The following is a 19,115-nucleotide window of genomic DNA, read 5'->3' on the forward strand; positions in this document are numbered from 1 at the left end:
CCTGGGTCACTGGCTGCAGAACTTCTCTCCAGGTGACTAGGATTCTCTACTCTATTTCAATATGTGTTATATCTAAGCTTATTTTCCACATTCATACTCATTTGTGGGAGCCCACAGTAGCCCTCCATATGCTGTAAAAAAAAGTTGCTACATAGTAGCTCAGCAGTGAAAATGGCTTCCAATACTATATAAAACTCATTCTTGGCTTTCTACTTGCAGAAAAAATACAAGTGGGCCACACTTGGCTACAGGCTTACCCCTGTTTCAGGGATCTCACATAGTGAACCAAATCATTGCAAGTCTTCTGTGAGGTGAACTGATTTTACTTCACAGCTTCAAAGTAAGAGCTTGCAACTGTTTTAAAGGAATTTCAAAGGAAATAGTTAAAATATTTTACTCTCTTGAGGGACCTTCCTCTAGTGGATAGAGGTGTCCACTATATTCGTAAGCAACAAAAACAAAAACAAAAACAAAAAAAAAAAAACTTTTCAGTTAGGTAGATGCCCACCAGAAGACTACATCCATTCTCTAAGACTGTCACCAAGTTATCATCTCCACCTGAGCAGCCCTCTGCTACTCACAGACACAAATCACAGTGGCTGAAATAATGACCAGGAGTGATGAGAAATGAAATGGGTAAATGGAAATGTGAGTCTAGAAAGCCACTAAATAGTAAGGGTCATTTTAGACACCACTTTTTGCACATTCTTAATATCAGTAAAAGCCAATTAAGCTGATCAAGTTCTATCTCATGAGAGGTCATCAGTCTCCAAAGTGGGCATTCATGTTTGACCTGTGTGAGTAAATAGAATAAAGTAGATTTTCTGCTTCCACATATGAGTCATATCTAAGTCATAGTGTCACTGCAGACAAGATATAGAAAAGACTTATTTAAAGAGGGAAAAGCTTGTCTGTTTAACCAACACACATGGTAAATTATTTGAACTAACCTGAGGACATCAAGGTGACTTATATTTCCTAACACTTGGTCAAAATGGGATGGGGTCACAAGGTCAGAACTATGGGAGGATATGCTGCATAAGGTATTAAGTCAACAGAACCAAGTCAGACTCTTCAGAAAGCAGTGAAGAATCAGCTAGCAAATCCAAGAAGAGCTGCCATTCTCAAAGGGAAGAGCATATACTGGAATCAGAGAAAACAAAAACATAAACAAAAAAGAAAAGTTTAGATGCAAATGGAAAGGAATGGAAATAGATTGTGAACAAAGGGGAAGGAGCTTGGATGTTAAAGTTCTGAGCAAAATGTCTATAGGGTGTTCTCTTTGGTCGGATTTTATGTGATACTTGAGTATGTCCCAATCCCACTATCCCAGTGTTTCACGAAGATAGTAATCATAAGTAACCAGATACAGTAGCTAAGTGCCCAGAATGAAAACTATTAGAAACCAACTTGAAAATATATTTAAAATGTAGCAGAGAGCTGGAGAGAGGGCTCAGTAGTTAAGGTGCTTGCCTACAAAGCCTAATGACCCAGGTTGAATTCTCCAGTACCTTCATAAAGCCAGATGCATAAAATGGCACATGCATCTGGTATTCACTCACAATGTATAGAAGCCCTGGCATGCCCATTCTCTCTCTCTCTCTACTACCTCTCTTTCTCCCTCTCTCTCAGTCCTCTCTCCTTGGAAGTAAATAAATAAAATATTTGGCAGAAAAATTTGAGATAAATCATAAATTTGTTCTGCTTGAATATATATGCTTATATATATAAAGGTATATGGAGACTAAATACCACATAATCAGCAAATGTGTATTTTATGTGAACATATACTCACCTTCTTTGAAATAGAGGGCATGCATTTAAAAATGTTTAATGAGTAGGAAGAGGAGTAGAGGAAGGGCAAAAAGATACATGCAACATGAAAACAGGAGAAGGAGGGTACTGAAGGGAAAGAGGGTGATTGAAGACAGAAGTGGGTAAAAAAGAAGTAACTAAAACAAATTATATTTGAAAGTGCCAGAATCAATGATACCTAAATCTTTGTACACTAACTAAAAAATCAAATTAAATTGAAAAAAAAATCGAAGAAGCATTTATAAAACTTGAGTTAGTTAACTTCAATCAAAACTTTAACACATTTTTAAAGTAAATTATAAAGACTTTATTTTCTGCTACTAATCTAATAAGTATATCTTTAGCTGGATCTTTTATTCAAAGAGTTATATTTTTGAAAATTGAGACTTACTTAGTTTGTTCAGGATGCACTTTCCAAATGAATCATCTCAGTGTGAGTGTCTGAGTGACACAATGTCTTACAACTCTCAGTCACTTAAGGTCCATGTGATGAACTTATCACCTTTTGTGTGCTTTGACCATTGAGCTATTATAATGATTAGTGATATGTGTGGAGAAGTAAAAACAGTGATAGAATATTAACAAGATATTTCAATATAAAATAAACATCAGATAAAATCTTACCTTTGTTGAGAAATAGCTTTTATTTCCACAGAGAAATTCATTACATCAACAAGTAGAAATACCCACAATGCACTCTAGCTAAACCAACTTGTCAAACTGTTCAGAATAAGTTGGTCTGTATTGCACAAGACTGGACCTGTGACTTTGGCATGTCAACTTCTGCTTCATAATTCAGCCTGTTTTTCAACCAAGCAATGCCCAGTGCTTCAAGTTGTATCATGGCTACAGAGTATACTGCTGTAAAACAGATTGACTCCTGTACTTGTGCATTAGGTCTGAGCAGTTTTTTTAGAAACAGTACAGCCTGGAGTGTTTCCTTGCCTGTTGTAGCTTCCTGCAGGTCAGCAGTGGTACAGAGGCCAGTGACTACTGGAGAAGAAACATTGCTAAGTTTACACATGTCAATTAGTCAAGATGGACACATCTTTTCCTGCCAATCTGTCTTATGTGTGCTAAGAGAGAATCAAAGACTTCCCTTTCTTCAAATTTTATTGAGACATAATCAACATATAAAAAGTTGCATTTATTTAAGTTGTATGTGATTTTATTTTATTTTATTTTGTGCCAGGTACAGAACTGCATGAGTTTTTTTTGTTTGTTTGTTTTGTTTTTTGTTTTTTGAGGTAGGGTCTCACTCTAGTCCAGGCTGACCTGGAATTCACTATGTAGTCTCAGGGTGTCCTTGAACTCACAGTGATCCTCTTACCTCTGCCTCCCAAGTGCTGGGATTAAAGGCGTGTGCCACCATGCCAGGCCAGAACTGCATGAGTTTTGATACAAGTATACATTATAAAGTTATTGACATGACCAAGTCAATTAACCTTGTAGTTGTTTCTGGTTTATCCTATGGTGAAAACCCATAAAATCTACTGAAGATCTTTTCAAGTTTCAAATATTTAGCATTGTATTATTAATTGTAGTCATTCTTTTTTTTTTTTTTTTTTGGTTTTTCGAGGTAGGGTCTCACTCTGGTCCAGGCTGACCTGGAATTAACTCTGTAGCCTCAGGGTGGCCTTGAACTCTCAGTGATCCTCCTACCTCTGCCTCCCAAGTGCTGGGATTAAAGGCATGAGCCACCACGCCCGGCAGTAGTCACTCCTTTTGAGCAGCTATAACAAAATTCTTGAGACTTAATTTACCAAATGACAGCCACTTATTTTTCATAGTTTTGTAAGGTGAGGAATTCAAGACCAAGTTGGCAGTTTCAGTGTATGGTGAGTGCTTAGTCTTCAGAGATGGCATCATCTATTTGACCTCACTTGGTGGATGACAGGGGAAAAGAGCCCTTCTTCCAATGATGCTCTACCTCCTAAAGGCTCCATATACTTCCCAAAGAGTGACACCAATTGGGGCTCAAGTTTTCAAATACATGAGCCTGTGGTTGGGGGGGGGGGGTTCATGTAAACTGCCACACTTGAGTAAATAATTTTAAATGTTTTATCTCCTTGTTAACTGGTTCTTTGTTTTTATTGTTCATTTGTACAATTGAAACTTTCCATTGAACTCTTCAGTTCAATTATTGTATCTTTCATCCTTACAATTTCCATATAGTTCTTTCTATTTTGGTCAATGCTCTTGCTTTTTCTTGTATTTTTTAGAAACAGTACAGCCTGGAGTGTTTCCTTGCCTGTTGTAGCTTCCTGCAGGTCAGCAGTGGTACAGAGGCCACAATGATAATGGCATGGAATATTTTCCCATTGCAAAGAGAAGGTTCAAGAAGGAGACACTGATCAACATAAGAAAACAAGCAGAGCAAACATCAAACCTTGCAGTGTCAAAATCTCCAGTGTGTTGCTAGCTTTCCAGCCAAAAATCTACCCAAGCTAGAGTCAGCAGCATTTGTTGGTGGCTATTATATAGTCCTGGCATTTCCAAAATCCTGAGGTCTCCATGCAGTCCACAGTTCATCTTCACAGCTTTATGCCATGGAGGTCTCCACTCTCTGATTGGCCTCATAACCAATCAGAGAGCAGTTGATTATCTCCATAACTTATGTGCCTATATTGCGTCAGTGGCTACATCTTGCCTGCTGGTTAATTTTGTAGCTAGAAGGATCCACTACTTGTTCATACCATTCCTGACTTTTGTCATCCCTCCCACAGCTTATGTTGTACCTTCCAGCATTATGACAGCTAGTTTACAGGAAGCTGACTTCCATCTCAGTTCCAGCTTGATTTGTTAATGTCCTATATTGTAGTTACCTTTCCCTTGCTGCCAGAAAGCACCCAATCAAAAGCAGGTGATAGAAGGAAAGTATTAATTTTGGATTGCACTCTTCAGGAGAAGCTCCATGGTGGAAGGGGGGGAGAATATGGCATGAGCACTGGCTTGACATCATCTTCTTGCCACAGAAGGTGGAAAACAGCAGTAGAAGAGTAAACCGAATTCTGGCAAGAGGAGCTGGCTATAACACCCCTAAGCCTGTCTCAACAAACATCTCCTTTACCAAGCCTTTATTTTCCAAATTACCATCATCTGGGACACATGCACTCAAAACACATGAGTTTATGGAGGATACCTAATTTAAATGACCACAACATGTGACTGCAACCTGTGATATCTTCAGCAACCATTTGGTTCTGGTGGGCAACCAAGTGCTCTGGCAATGGCCCACATTGTTTTGGGGATTTCATAGACCTTTCTGAAAAACAGCTGTGCATGTGTGGGAAGGGGGGCGGTGATGTGATTCTGGCACCAGGATTTATCAGCAATATCCCCAGGTTTCAGGGTAAAGTTTCTCCACCCTAGCAGGGTACTTCTGCTCAATTTTTCTTTCTGTCTCCTTTAAAAAATATTTGACTTTTATTTACTTGGGAGATAGAAAGGAAAGAGAGAGAGAGAATGAGTATGTCAGACCTCTAGCCACTGCAGATGAACTCCAGACATATGTGTCACTATGTGCATCTGGCTTACATGGGTATTGGGTAATCGAATTTGGGTACTTAAGCTTCCCAGGCAAATGCCTTAACTGGTAAGCCATTTCTCCAGCCCTCTTTCTCTTTTTCTCTCTCTCTTCCTCCATAGTTTTCTAGTCCTTCCTTGCATTAACTATTATTCATTCCTGCATGGTATATTCTTTTTCTGTGGCCTCATAAATGTGGTTTTATTTCTGTCAGTTCAACATATTCATTCAAGTAATTTCTGTAGATCCAGATTAATGGTCATGTATTACTTTAGCCATTTTTAAAAATTTAAATCATGGAAAGTTCTTTCTCCTTCAATTATGACAGCTAGCTTTGCTCTATGTTGTGTGTGTGAAATGGAAATTGTTCTTTCAGATCTTGAAATACATCATTCCAGACTCTTCTAGTTTTCAAAGTTCTATTGAGAAATCTGTTGTCATTCTGATGGGCTTACCCTTATAGGAAATTAAATGCTTCTCTCTTACTGCTTTCAATATATTTTCTGTAGTTTGTGTGCATACTTAGTAGCTTATTTATTTTCTTCTTATAGAAAATGTTTGAATCAGTTTATTATAAACATATCTAAATCATTAATTTTTTCAGCTTTGAGGTAAAGCCCAGCACTTTGTTTGTATAAGCCTGTGAGAAGAGGTCAACAGGGATCCTCTGATCTTAACAGCTGACATCATCCATTCAAGTCCTTGGCATAATTCTTGGCCAGTCAGAGCACAGCATGCCAGGATATGCCACTGGTGATCTTTAATAGAAGTTAGCTTCAGAAACGGAGATTTCTGCTATAATCATGCACTCTTTGACATCTTATTTAGTAGCAAAAATCAGCAATTCAGCTTTCCTTAGGTCCTTGAGCACTAAAATTTTGTAGAGTTCTTTAGGCACAGAAATCCATTCTCTGCCCGCTCTGTCTACAACTGGTACAAACTCCGTGTTAGTATACAAAGTGTTCTGGGAAGAACGAAGACATTCTTGACCACCAAGATCCCACATTAGGAAACATGTATTATTAATCACTATCTTTTCTGCATTACTTCCGATAGTAAGAGGTGTATGGACAACTTAATTCACTGAAAACTGGTAAAGGATGGTAGTTTTCCCTGTATTATCCAAACCCACAGTGATAACTTTGTGCTCCTTGTGACTGAACTGCCTCCAGATGCTGGTGAAGAGAATTTCCATTCTTGGGCAGTGGACTCTCTCCAGCCACCCAGGCCACCTGGCCTCTCCTGGCTTTGCTCAGGTTGCTCCCCCACTGGCCAGCAGCCTGCTTTCAGTGAACCCGAAGGAGGCCAAGGCCCAGGCTGCCCTGCATCACAGGAGGACCCACTGCTGCTGCCAAGGCCGGGCTGGTGGACATCACCTTTGCATTGTCTGAGCTCATTTATAATATGATGAGGAGAGGTTACTTTTTGATGCTCTCTGTTTGGTGTTCTAAAGGTCACCTGTATCTCTGTTTCTCTAGTTTTGTAAGCTTTCTTGTATGATTTTGTTGAAACTATGATGCCATCCTTTGATCAAAAATTTTCTCCTTTTTCTGTACCCAGAATTGTTAGATTTTATTTCTTCATAGTATCCCATATGTCTTGAAATTCCTGTTCATACCTTCTCTCCTAATTTTTTAAAATATTTTATTTATTTGAGAGCAAGGGAGGGGGAAGAGTGGCATGATAAGGCCTCTAGCCACTGTAAAGGAACTCCAGATGCATATACCGCCTTCTGCATCTGGCTTATATGTGGGTACTGGGGAATTGAACCTGGGTCCTTAGGCTTTGCAGATAAGCATCTTAACCACTAAACTATCTCTCCAGCCACCATAACTTCTTACTAAGTGATTTTTTTCTCCTTGTTAGAATGTTCCAAATATGCTACCTTGTCTTAAGCTCAGACATTCTGTCCTTTATTGACTCATTGTATTGATGAAGTGCTCTGTGGAGATTTTTACTTGACTGTTTTTTTTTTAATTTCTATTAATTCAAATTGTATTTCTATTACTCTACTTATACTGACTTCCTTATTTCATTAAGTTGATTTCCTGTGTTTTCCTTTAGGAGTATGCTTTCTTCTTTGATTCTGTTGACTTTTTTGAACATTCTCATAATAATTCTTTCATTTCTGTATGGCATTTCTTTTAATTCAGTCTCATTGGAGATCATTACTGTGGGATTCATGATTTCTGGAGGAGTTATGCTGCCTTGATATTTTGTGTTCCTTGTATTACTGCATTGGGATTTTCATATCTCAGGTTATTTCATTACTTGGATTTTATGTTTGTTTTGTCAGCTGTAAAGCCAGTTTCCTCTTTGGCTTGTCTCAGCTGACTATGTAAGTCAGAACTTTGAATCAGTTGGTCTGAGAAGGTTGTTTAGTGGAGGGGTGAATTGGGATCTCCAGGCTTCGCACTGAAAGCACTCATTGGCCCTGGAATGTTGTCTCGAGGCACCAGGCACTGTGTAGCAGCGGATCCTTTTGTTCTTTCCCCCAAGTTCCCTAGATCTTGTAGGGCTTGTCTGAGTGGGGAGAAGCCCCTCTCAGTCTTCTTAGGCTCCACTGGCTAAGGCAGGGCAGCGCTTTCTGGAGGCAGAGGCTGGAGCCAGATCCTTGCTGATTGCCAGCAGCTCCCTCCCTCCTTTCTGCAGAGGTTTAAGCTAGCTTAATATGTTCTCTATGGAGCTTGACTTTTGTATAAAATGGGCAAAAAGGAACATATCTTCCAATAACTTGTGTTCTTTCTGTCCTATCTCCACCCCACAGGCTTCTTTGGCATTGCCCTGACCAACCATAATGCAACACTTGGTTCACAGTGTGCAAAAACAGGCTGTGTCAGAACATTGCCCCTTCTGCTCCAGGCAAATTGTCTAATCCTCTTTTAGTTTCACAGCCAGAAGAATGCAGTGTTTCTTTCCAAAGTTATATTTTCATCTGCTCTTACCTCCCTATATCATGTATCTTGTGGATCTTGAAACACCAGTGCAAAATACTATAAAATGTTTCCTTTGATTAATTGGTCATTTTTTTACCTTTAATTATGATGGTATTAAAAATAAACTTAAGTTTTTATTCTAGAAAGTTATATGATACTTGATCCAGTAATTCTACTCTTGGTAATCTATTCCACAGAAGAATAAATAGTATATTTTAGCTAGAGATTTGCAATGTTTTTTTTATCAAGTAAGAAAATTTGATTATGTATGTATACCAAGCTCTTAATATACTTTACCTTGTGGATGAAGGAACTCAAATATGAGTGGATGAAAGAGCTAACAACAAATAAATAAATAAATAAAATAGAAAAACAAAGCTGAACTAAAAATTTTTATTGAAAAAAATAAAACAAAATGTCCTAGAACTTAGATAATAAAAGGCTGTACACTTCACCCTATTACTAAAAAGCCAGTGTACATTTCAACAAGAGTCTCAGACAAAGTTTGGCCGTGACTCACTGTAATTTTGACCTTTGGATGCTCTGTTGAGCAACCTTGGCTTGGAAGGTGGATCTAACCACAAACCCTGCAGCCTTCTTTGGCTCAGCTTTCCTGTACTGAGGGACAAAGCATTGCTCTTGCTAATTGTATGCTAGGAGCAGAAATCCCAAAGGGGCCATGATTCAAGAAACTTAAAACTCTGAGCCCTCATCTAAAAAACTTCAACCACAGTTCCTAAAGTTCCAGATAACCATGTGTCACAAGAAAGTGACAGTAATCTCTAGGGCCTTCCAAAGCAGGAGTCATATGGAATAAGAAAAAGCACATTTCTGACTATTAGGGAATTCCTTGTCTTGATGGGGAGTATCAGTAAGGGATAAGGATAGATCTTCATTCTCCATTGCATTTCCTGAGCCCTATGAGCCTGAAGTAGAGTTCAGTCCAGAGAATGTACTTATTTTATTCCTGTAGTCCACACATAGCACCCAAAGGATGATTCTAGGTATTTATCCCACCTGAGGCATAGTAAATAAATGCCAATTAAACTTCCCTGGCATCAGGAAAAAACTAAAGCTAAAACTCGTGCTTCTGTACATTTCCAGACATTCCAAAGAGGAAGTATGGCCATCACTGAGAAACATTGATAAGTTGACTTTTTTCATATAGACAGAAGACATTCATTGATTTATTCAAACCGTGGATGATTAATTCAACAAGTATTTCAGGAACATGTACTGTGTGCCAAACACTGAGTGAAGTGCTGAGCATATATAGATATATATGATATAAGAGATAAGGTTTATAAGACACAGCACAGGGTTTGGTGAATGGGACAGATATGTAAACAGTTACTTTCAGCCTAGCACATACACACACAAACACACACTTTTTATTGCTTAATCTAATAAACAAGTGCTTATGTACCAAGTCATGTCCTAAGAGTCACTCACACATGCCTCTTGTCACTCGTGTTTGAGCACACCTCATTACTGTTTTCTAATTCTACTCATAATTGCATAATGGCAGTGTCACATGTTCAAACCATCAAGCTGTGTATCCCCTATAAGCCACAACTAGGGAACACAGGTAAGATCCTCATCTGGCCTAAATGCTTTCATGAGTCCAGTCCACAGACATTTTGCCCACTATATGCAGTTTGTGAGCAATTATTTCACTCTTCAGGACCCCATTTGTGCAACCTCATATTCTCAGTTGGGCTTCTCAATTTCTCAGAATGCTGATGGTTTGAATCTGAAATATCCTCCATCGTTTTTGTGTTTGGATTGTGTTTGGAATGCTTGGTTCCATACTGTGGCAGTGTTTTGAAGAGTGGAGTCTTTAGGACAAGGGGCCTGGCAGGTAGAAGTAGGTCACTAGGGTAGGGCCTTTGGGGGCTATGCCAACCCTGGTTTCTGTCTGTAGTCTGTGCTTCCCAGCCTGGATCTGGTAAACAGCTGCCACCAGCTCCTGTAGTCATGGATTAAGCAGGTCTTGCCACTGTGACTTTCCCACCACGATGGTCCAAGGACCTCTAAACTGTAAATTAAAATAAATCCTTCCTCTCTTAGGTTATTTATGCCAGGTATTTTTGTTACCAAAGTGCAAAAGAAATTAAAACAGAGAGCATGAACTAATAATTGAGGGATTCTTGATGACACTGGAAATAGCTGAATGCAATTTGTAAACTTGAATAAATTGAATTTACACACATTAAAGGTATTATGCTTCCAATTTGCTTTATTAAACTATAATTAGGAGATATCTGAGTGCTGTTTAAAATGATGTAGGCCAAATCTGGAAGAAGGGGCACCAGGAAACATAACTGGGAGGGAAACTGGGTTTGGAGACACAAACCAAGAGCTTAAGCAGTACAGATAAGAAAATCTGGTCATAACGTTAGTTTGAACATGATACCCTTGAATTTTCCTGCCCATCACACCTTTTCTTCACACTTGAAAACAAAGATGGCTCCATGTGCTTGGCAACTGTGCAAATGACTATGGCATTTTCAAAGGTTAGGGGAAGCCAGTAAGCAGGAAGTATGAATTTTTCCTCATATTGAAGGGAAACACACTTAAAGGGTGAGATCTGATTGCTGCCATAGATTTCGAGGCTAAAATTTTTCAAGGGAAGTTAGAGAAAAGGGAAAAAAGGTGGAAAAAAATAAGAATAGGGTTTTCCTTACTGATATCCTATTCAAAGAACGCCCGTGTATTTTTATAAACACCTTCATATTAGACTTCACAGTAACACAGCCAGAGAGAATATCATGGGAGATAGGTTATGACCCACTGTGGAGAAACTCATTGAGCAACCTGTTTGTTGAGATTAAAGAGGAGGGGTTGCACTTCCAGGAAGTGTTGGCTCTTCACACTGATTTAAATTCTCCCTTACTCATCTTGTCAGTCGATTTATATCTTCTGGACGCTGTAGAAAATATACCCTATCTCAGTACGCTACTGCCGATCTCACCAAATACCACAGGCTTAGGAATTCATAAATAATACAAACTTACTTCTCACTGTTCTGGAGGCTGGAAAATTCAAGATCAGGGCACTAAGAGCTTCATAATCTGGTTGGATAAGTGGGTTTAATTTCTGCTTTGAAGGTGGCCTCTTGCTGCTGCGTTCTTCAAAGTTATGTGTATTTACATGGTGTACTGTGACAAATGGGCAAAGGAGGAACCTTCTTCCTCAATCTTTTTGATAAGGACACAATTTCTCTTCTAAGAACCCTATCACTTATCTATCTCCATGGGGCTTAGGTTCCAATATATGGAATATATATATATATATATATATATATATATATATATATATATGGTCAAATTGTAGCAGGTGTCCTTCATAAAAGATGAGATAATGATCATTCATGTGTCATTTCAGTTCTTTAAGTATCAGGCACCTAACAGATTATGACATGTCCCATGTTTCTGCTGTAAGAGTAAAAGCGTGGTATGACTCATAGGCTTTTTGTTAGATGCAGAAAGACAGTGTCTAAGGACTCTTGATGTGGAATAATTGTGGGATCTCTGTGACAAATATTGAAAGTCATTTATGATCCTTTTGTGTTTTTTTCTGTTTTTATATAAGGTGGTAGCCGTGCAGACAAACAGAATATGGGCATTTTCAAGGGGGAAAAAAAAGAGAAAAAATACCATTCAAAATGAAAACAATGTTACCGGGAGAGAGATATTAAAGTGGATCTTAGAAAGAAGTGTTAGATACCCTGTATGCTAGTGACACATAGATTTACATAAGCCTTGATAAACGTCCAGAAACGAAGCTCCTATTTTGGTTGAAACTTTTTTTTTTAAATAATATATACAAGATATTGACTTGACACCATGCAAATACTTCTCCAAGTTGGCAGCTTGGCTTCTTTCCTGATTTTTTTTTTTCAACTTCTAACCCAGTAGCTGAGTTAGATTATTTCACGCCTACATTTTGCTTGTGCATGTGTGTAGTATATGTGGTGCGTGCACATGTGTGGATGAGATGTATGGATGTGTGTGTTCAGATGTATGAACCCCATGTGCATGTGTGCTGGGGCCAGAGGAGAACATAGGGTGTCACCTCTCCATTACTCCCCCACTGCACATGCCTCCTTGAGGCAGAGTCTCTCGCTGATTCTGGAGCTGGCAGGTTTTCTCATGCTTCACTGACCTGATTCTCTGGTTTCTGTTCCTCACAGGACCAGGGTTAAAGACTTGCATGGTCATGACCAACTGTTCACTTGAGTGCTAGGGAATCAAACTGAGGTAGTCCCAGGCCCTCAAGTTTCACAAGAATCCTCTTACTTGCTGAGCAATCTCTGTAGCCCTTCATGCCTACATTTTTAAGCTTCTGGCTGTACTAAAGATAGAATGATATTCATTTATTACCTTTTCTGAGAGAACTGGGTATAAGGAGCTATCAAGTATGAGAATGGAAGATGTTGTAGATGTTTATAGACAAAACAAGAAGCGAAAAAAGAACTATACAGGAAAGAAATGCGTTGAGATGTCAAGGACATCTTAAATCCTAATCCGAGGCCTGTGAATTGATAGCAAGCTGAGATCTGGCAACTCAGAATGATTCTTCCCTGGTGGCTGCCTAACAGAAATCTATCTCAAGTGCACTCTAAGCAGAGTGTGCGTCCCCTTCCCCACCCGCCTGTCATATACACACATACAGCTCAACTCCCTGCTGTGAGCACTGTTTTATTTCATTTGGAGCTTTTCTAAGAACTACATTTTCTCTTTTATAATTTTTTAAAAATATTATTTACTTGAGAGAAAGATAAAGAGGCAGATAGGGAGAAAGAGAATGGGTGTACCAGTGCCTCCAACCACTGCAAGTGAACTCCAGATGCAAGTGCCACCTTGCACATCTGATTTATGTGAGTACTGGGGAACTGAATCTGGGTTCTTAGGCTTTGTAGGCAAGCACTTTAACCACTAAGCCATCTCTCTAGCCCCTACATTTCCTCTTCAGAAAAAAGAATGTAACATATACTAATAGATTTTACATTAAAGTTTTCTAAATATCAATGAATAAATACAAAATTTTAAGTTAAAATATGAATTCAGCATTTCATTTTATTTTTACACTTGACTATAGATCAGAAAGGGTTACCTTACTTGGTTTTACTTTCTCCTCATCTCCCACCAATTTCACCCTTCTTCCCAATAGAAACAGAATGCTAGAATTTTGGAATCAAATAGATTCCAAATCAGTTAAGGGGTACAAGGAAAAGAAAGATTAGGAACAAATGCTGATGGGCTGGGAACATGGAAATGAGGGACCACCTAGATAATGGGTCCTATTTTTTTCTTGTTATGTAGGGATAAAAGCCATCTATTCAAAACAAGTGGGCATGTAGTAAAGTAGCAGTCTTTAGAAACATATTAGAGTTTAGAACTCTAGGGTTTGCCGAGGGTATTAAAACCTAGCTGGCATTAAGCATAAATCTCTACTAGAACATGATTTTCATATACACTAGCAACATTCTGTGTGTCTAGGAACAGTGTCCACTAGGGAGCAGAGAAGAGCTGTACAACAGGTGAATTGAATCCAGATACTCCCATGAAAAGGGGTTGTTAGAGTTGTGGTTTTTATTACAAGGGTGGTAAAGTGAAAAACAAGCATCCGAAAGACATTCAAGGAAGGAGAAAAAGACATCTAAGAAGGGTAAGCATACCCTAGTAATGTAGAAGACCAGGTTGTGGGAAGGAAGGTGTTGTGGGTAAACTTTAGCCCTTCAGTTTGTATGTTGAACTACTTTCAACTCTTAGTACCATAAAATGTAACTATATTTGTAGAGAATCTTTAAAGAGGTAAATTAAGGTTAAGTGCAGTTGTTAGGATGCCCCAGCCCTATATGTCTTTTATCTTTAAGAGAGGAGAGATTAGGACATAGATATCTTCAGAGGAATGTGTGGGGAACACGGGGAAAAGGCATCATTTATGAGCCAAGAAGAGAGGCCCCCAGAGAGACCAGATCAGGAACAAACTGATCTTAGACTTTTAGCTTTCAGAATTATGAGAAAATAAATTTCTGATGTTTGTGCAGGATTGCTTGAAGATAGCAGTGGTGGAGTAACTTTTATGATGACAAGGTCCACAAGGGTGTAGCTGTGGGAGTGAGTCAGAAGTGCCAAGAAGGTGAAGATTAAGAGATCTGAAGAGAATAAATCATTTGAAACTTATTTTATAGTGTTACAAGGACTGGCATTTAATAGTATCAGTTACAGGGAGCTGTTTATAGGTTACTCTGCAAATATCTTCTGTAACAAAAACTATCACATGGGATAATAAATAAGAAAATACTGCTTTTATTTCAAACCATAAACTAAAATCTCTAAGGCCAAGGTACATGGAATATAGGCTTATTAAGAAATTAATGTTCTCTAAAGCATGTTCTGATTTATCTGTCCTACAAAACACTGTTCTCCCAGGACTTTCCCTCACTTTGATGTGGGAACTAAATCTTATGGATGGGAAGTTCCCAAGCTCAGCACAGAGCCTGGCATGCAGAGTGGAATATCTGCTAAATTGGTCATGACTCTGGAAAGGTTCAACTCCCCAGTTCTTCCTCTGAGTGGTATGTGTGGTATGTTATTTGGATGCCTTACATAAAAAGCATGAGCATTACCTCCTCAGTTGGGGGAAACCTATAATATCTAACAATACCTTACATAATCCATGGCTTTCACGACTGTTCTGAGCCACATAATATTTTATGGGTGAACAGCCAGAGAGCCCCACTCCCAAACACCAAGTCTCTTAGTCATAATATCTGTGCAACTGAGTGATTTTCTAGGGCCCTGGTGGGGGAGTGGGGAAGGAAATCAGCTTTTCTACTATATACCCAGCAATAAGATGACCTTTTCTCTTTTTATAACCTTGTGGCACGTAGGATAAAAAGTTTCATAAAACAACTCACTCCCATACATATTGACTCTCCATGTTTCTTATTTTGTTTTCTTCTTTTTTTAAAAAAAAAAATTTTATTTATTTATTTGAGAGCGACAGACACAGAGAGAAAGACAGACAGAGGGAGAGAGAGAGAATGGGCGCGCCAGGGCTTCCAGCCTCTGCAAACGAACTCCAGACGCGTGCGCCCCCTTGTGCATCTGGCTAATGTGGGACCTGGGGAACCGAGCCTCGACCGGGGTCCTTAGGCTTCACAGGCAAGCGCTTAACCGCTAAGCCATCTCTCCAGCCCTTTGTTTTCTTCTTGGCATAGTCCATCAGCCAACATGGTCTGTCTTTTATTTACTAATTTTCTTTTCTTTTCAAAAAATATTTTATTTATTTATTCATTTGCTTATTTATATACTTGAGAGAGAAAGAGAAAGAGAGAGAGAGAGAGAGAGAGAGAGAGCGCAAGCATAAGCACACCAAGGCCTCTAGCCAATGGAAAGGAACTCCAGATACATGTGCCACCTTGGCAATCTGGCTGATGTGGGTACTGGGGAATTGAACCTGGGTCCTTAGGCTTCACAGGCAAGTACCTTAACCACTAAGCCACATCTCTAGCCCTACTTACTAATTTTCTATCACTCTTTTACATTCTTCTAGGATGCAATCTTCATGAAAGCAATTATTTTTTACATTTGATTCACTTCTGTAAACTCTTCAAACAGTGCCTGGCAGATGGTAGACATTGATGGCACTATGAGTTGAAACATCCTTTGCCTGACTCTTTCAGGAGCCCATTTCTGATTCACCCACCAGACAGCTGATTTGGGTCTGAAGAAGAGTTAAGTCATGTGAAGCCCTCCTAAGACTTTATTGGACTATTAAATGCTAGACTTTTCTTACATTGAGTGGGAAACTACCAAACTACTCAGAATTCTTTATCATTTAAGCAAGGGCTCACTGTGACACACCAGACCAGTTAGTGGGACAGTTTAAGGAGTTAGTCCCACTATCTTCTGGAACTATGACAGTGGGCAGACAGGTCACACCAAGTATTAGCTTTGTCTAATTCTAAACAATGGTACTCATACCTACTCACAGAATTTTCATGGGTTTTAATGAGTAAAGGTGATATTGAAACAGGAATTATGGGTTCCTTATATGCCAACACTCCTATAACCGGAGGTGTTCCCAGATCTTTGTCCTGTGAAGTAGAAGAATGGAATCTATGTAACAGAGAATAAGGTTCATAAACCTTTTATTATAGCTTAAACTTTAAAAGGAAGAAGAGAAGGTGGGCTTAAGCCTAGAACATAGGAGAAAGAAGCAAGGTGGAGGTTTCGCCTAGTGAGGCAAGACAGGGATTGAGAAGGCCACCTCAGACCTCAGTTCTTTTTTTGTTTTTATGAGGAGGACCAGGTTTATAGGTTACTATAGCCAAAGACCAGATTTTATAGCTTTCCCACTAATCTCAGGGAAGGATTAGAGTTTCTATTATCTAGGAAAGGTGGGAGCTTAACCTAGAAATCTTTCCTTGAGGATGTTACATCCAGGTTTCTGTAAGCTTAGTGACATTTCTTGTTTTTAGTTGAGAAAACAAAGCCATTTACTTTTTTGGGGGGGGGAGGGGTCTGTTACCATGACTGCCTGGCCAATTTCTGATTCCTATCAATATTACTTGGTACTCTATAGGTCTTCAGTGTAGGGCAACATTTTTCAAATCCCTTTTATGTGTCAGTTGCCAGTTTAAACTGACATTTTATCCTCACCACAGTCCTGCAGGTCCAGACCACATGCCTCCTTCCCCAATTCAAGGTTTCAGTGTGATAGCCTGACTCCACATTTAAATCATGTGGCTTTTATAAAAATAAGTACATAATTTTAATTCAAACTATGCTTGATATTTTCTCTTTTGTTTGGGCTTTAAACAAATAAGATGCTGTTTATCGACACCTTTTGGTTTCTTTATTAATCCAGATAGTACAACAGGTCTGTCCTAAAGTTTTTGTTGGCATTTGCTTTATTTCAAGGTTTTTTTTTTTTGTTTTGCTTTTGTCTTTAAAATTCAGATTTAACTAAAGCCTATGTTGAACTGATGAATATTATTACTGAATTTATGTTGTAGGTCAACTTCAACTTACATAGAGGATTATTGAAAACAACAAAATTCTCTCTGAGGTGGTGTCTCATAATTTGCCAGGTATTTTAAAAGTATGTAAAGCCCTGTTTCTTAAAAGGAGGAGGCAACTGGCCTGAGTTCAGGCCACCCTGCCTCAAGACAGAAACAAAAATTTGTCTTAGTTACTCTTAATAAAAGCATTTCCAAATGTGTTAGAGGTATTCATAAAGATTATCCCCAAGATGGTTGTTGTGTTTTGCCTGTATTTATAGACTTATAATGTAAAAGTGTATTTCACGGAGTTTATTAATAGGTGACATCTCAAATCAATAGGTTATGTAGAAGAAGTCTGGTTGTTGATAGAGATTTTTGGTTACTAAGAAAGTTGTTTTTCTGCTAAGGCTGTTTTTCTACAAATTTCCAACAATAAGGTGGTCAACTCTGAAGCTAGACTACTTGCTTCTTTGTCAGTGGGTAATATGATTAATCAATTTGGTATAGTTTCTCTTAATAACATTAATAAGAAAGATGGCTAATCATGGGTTGAGATGAAATGATTGAAGGAACTGGGAAGGAATTTTTCAGTGTTGGACATAGAATAAGATAGGGTTTCACACTAGCTCAGGCTGACCTGAAATTCACAATCTAGTATCAGGGTGGCCTTGAACTCACAGTGATCCTCCTACTTCTGCCTCCTGAGTGCAGGGATTGAAGGCATGCACCACCCTGCTTGGCTTTAAAATGTTATACTTTTCATAAATTTTGTGTCTACTTGTGCCCTTTGTGAATGCCTACTTAAAGCTGTCTGTCATTACATGTTAGCAGTCCTTTTATGAAATAGAATTCTGAGTATGGTTTAAGATGAGAAGTTTCATTATGAAGCCAACCTGCAGTTTAAATAGGTTTTAGGTTTTAAATAATCTTTAAAAAAAATGAAAAAAAGAGCATGGTTGCAATGCTAGGGTCTAAGCATGTGGGATTTGGTTTAGTTGCCAGGAAGGACTTTTGCACTCATCATTGGAAATGCATTGCCCTGCCTGCACGCCGGTGATGCATTTGGCACGTCTATATATAACCAGAAGTCAGCAGAAACAAGAAACAATAACAACACCTTTGAATGGAACAAGGAAAAGTATATGAATAGACTACCTTTTGTATTTGCATATTTGTGCTGCACATATGCATGGATTTGTGTTGGTATGTCAACCAGGAAAATAAACTAGACTATTTATAAACTGTGCTTCTTTGGATAAATTCCTTAATCTAAACTATTCTTCCCTCACCAAAAAGTGAGGTTATAAATATTATAATAAATAATATTCAAAGGAAAAATGTTTTTTTGAGTGGAACTTAGATCAGAATGTTAAAGTATGTGGATGAAGGTGTGCATATATAGAAAGAATATAGGAGATCTAAAAGGACCAAATTTTGCCTAAAAATTAATTTCCTTTTATAAGGAACAGAAGTCTAATTTTCAGGCTAAATTTAGAAGTTTATATAGGGACATAGACTTAATCTAAATTTGGCTTACATTAGAAACAGGTGATGTCCTATGCTAGGTGAGTCACAAAGGCATAAGCACCAGTGTAATTCATATTCTTTGGAGGTCTAACCAGGTTAGACATAGACAAGATCCTATCATTTGTGTATTACAAATAAGTAAGATAAATTTCCTAGGTAAATCAAACAACTTTGGTTTTTTTTTTTTTTTTTTTTTTTTTGGTTTTCTAAGGTAGGGTCTCACTCTAGCTCAGGCTGACCTGGAATTCACTATGTATTCTCAGGGTGGCCTCGAACTCTCGGCGATCCTCCT

General features: G+C 38.5%; 1 pseudogene; it reads right to left on the reverse strand.

Moving 5' to 3' along the window:
* Positions 1-5,941: 5,941 nt before the first annotated feature.
* Positions 5,942-6,536, reverse strand: LOC101594850 (annotated as a pseudogene).
* Between the last annotated feature and the right edge of the window lie 12,579 nt (positions 6,537-19,115).

The sequence above is a fragment of the Jaculus jaculus genome, chromosome 1, assembly GCF_020740685.1.
Source record: "Jaculus jaculus isolate mJacJac1 chromosome 1, mJacJac1.mat.Y.cur, whole genome shotgun sequence".
NCBI lineage: Eukaryota > Metazoa > Chordata > Mammalia > Rodentia > Dipodidae > Jaculus > Jaculus jaculus.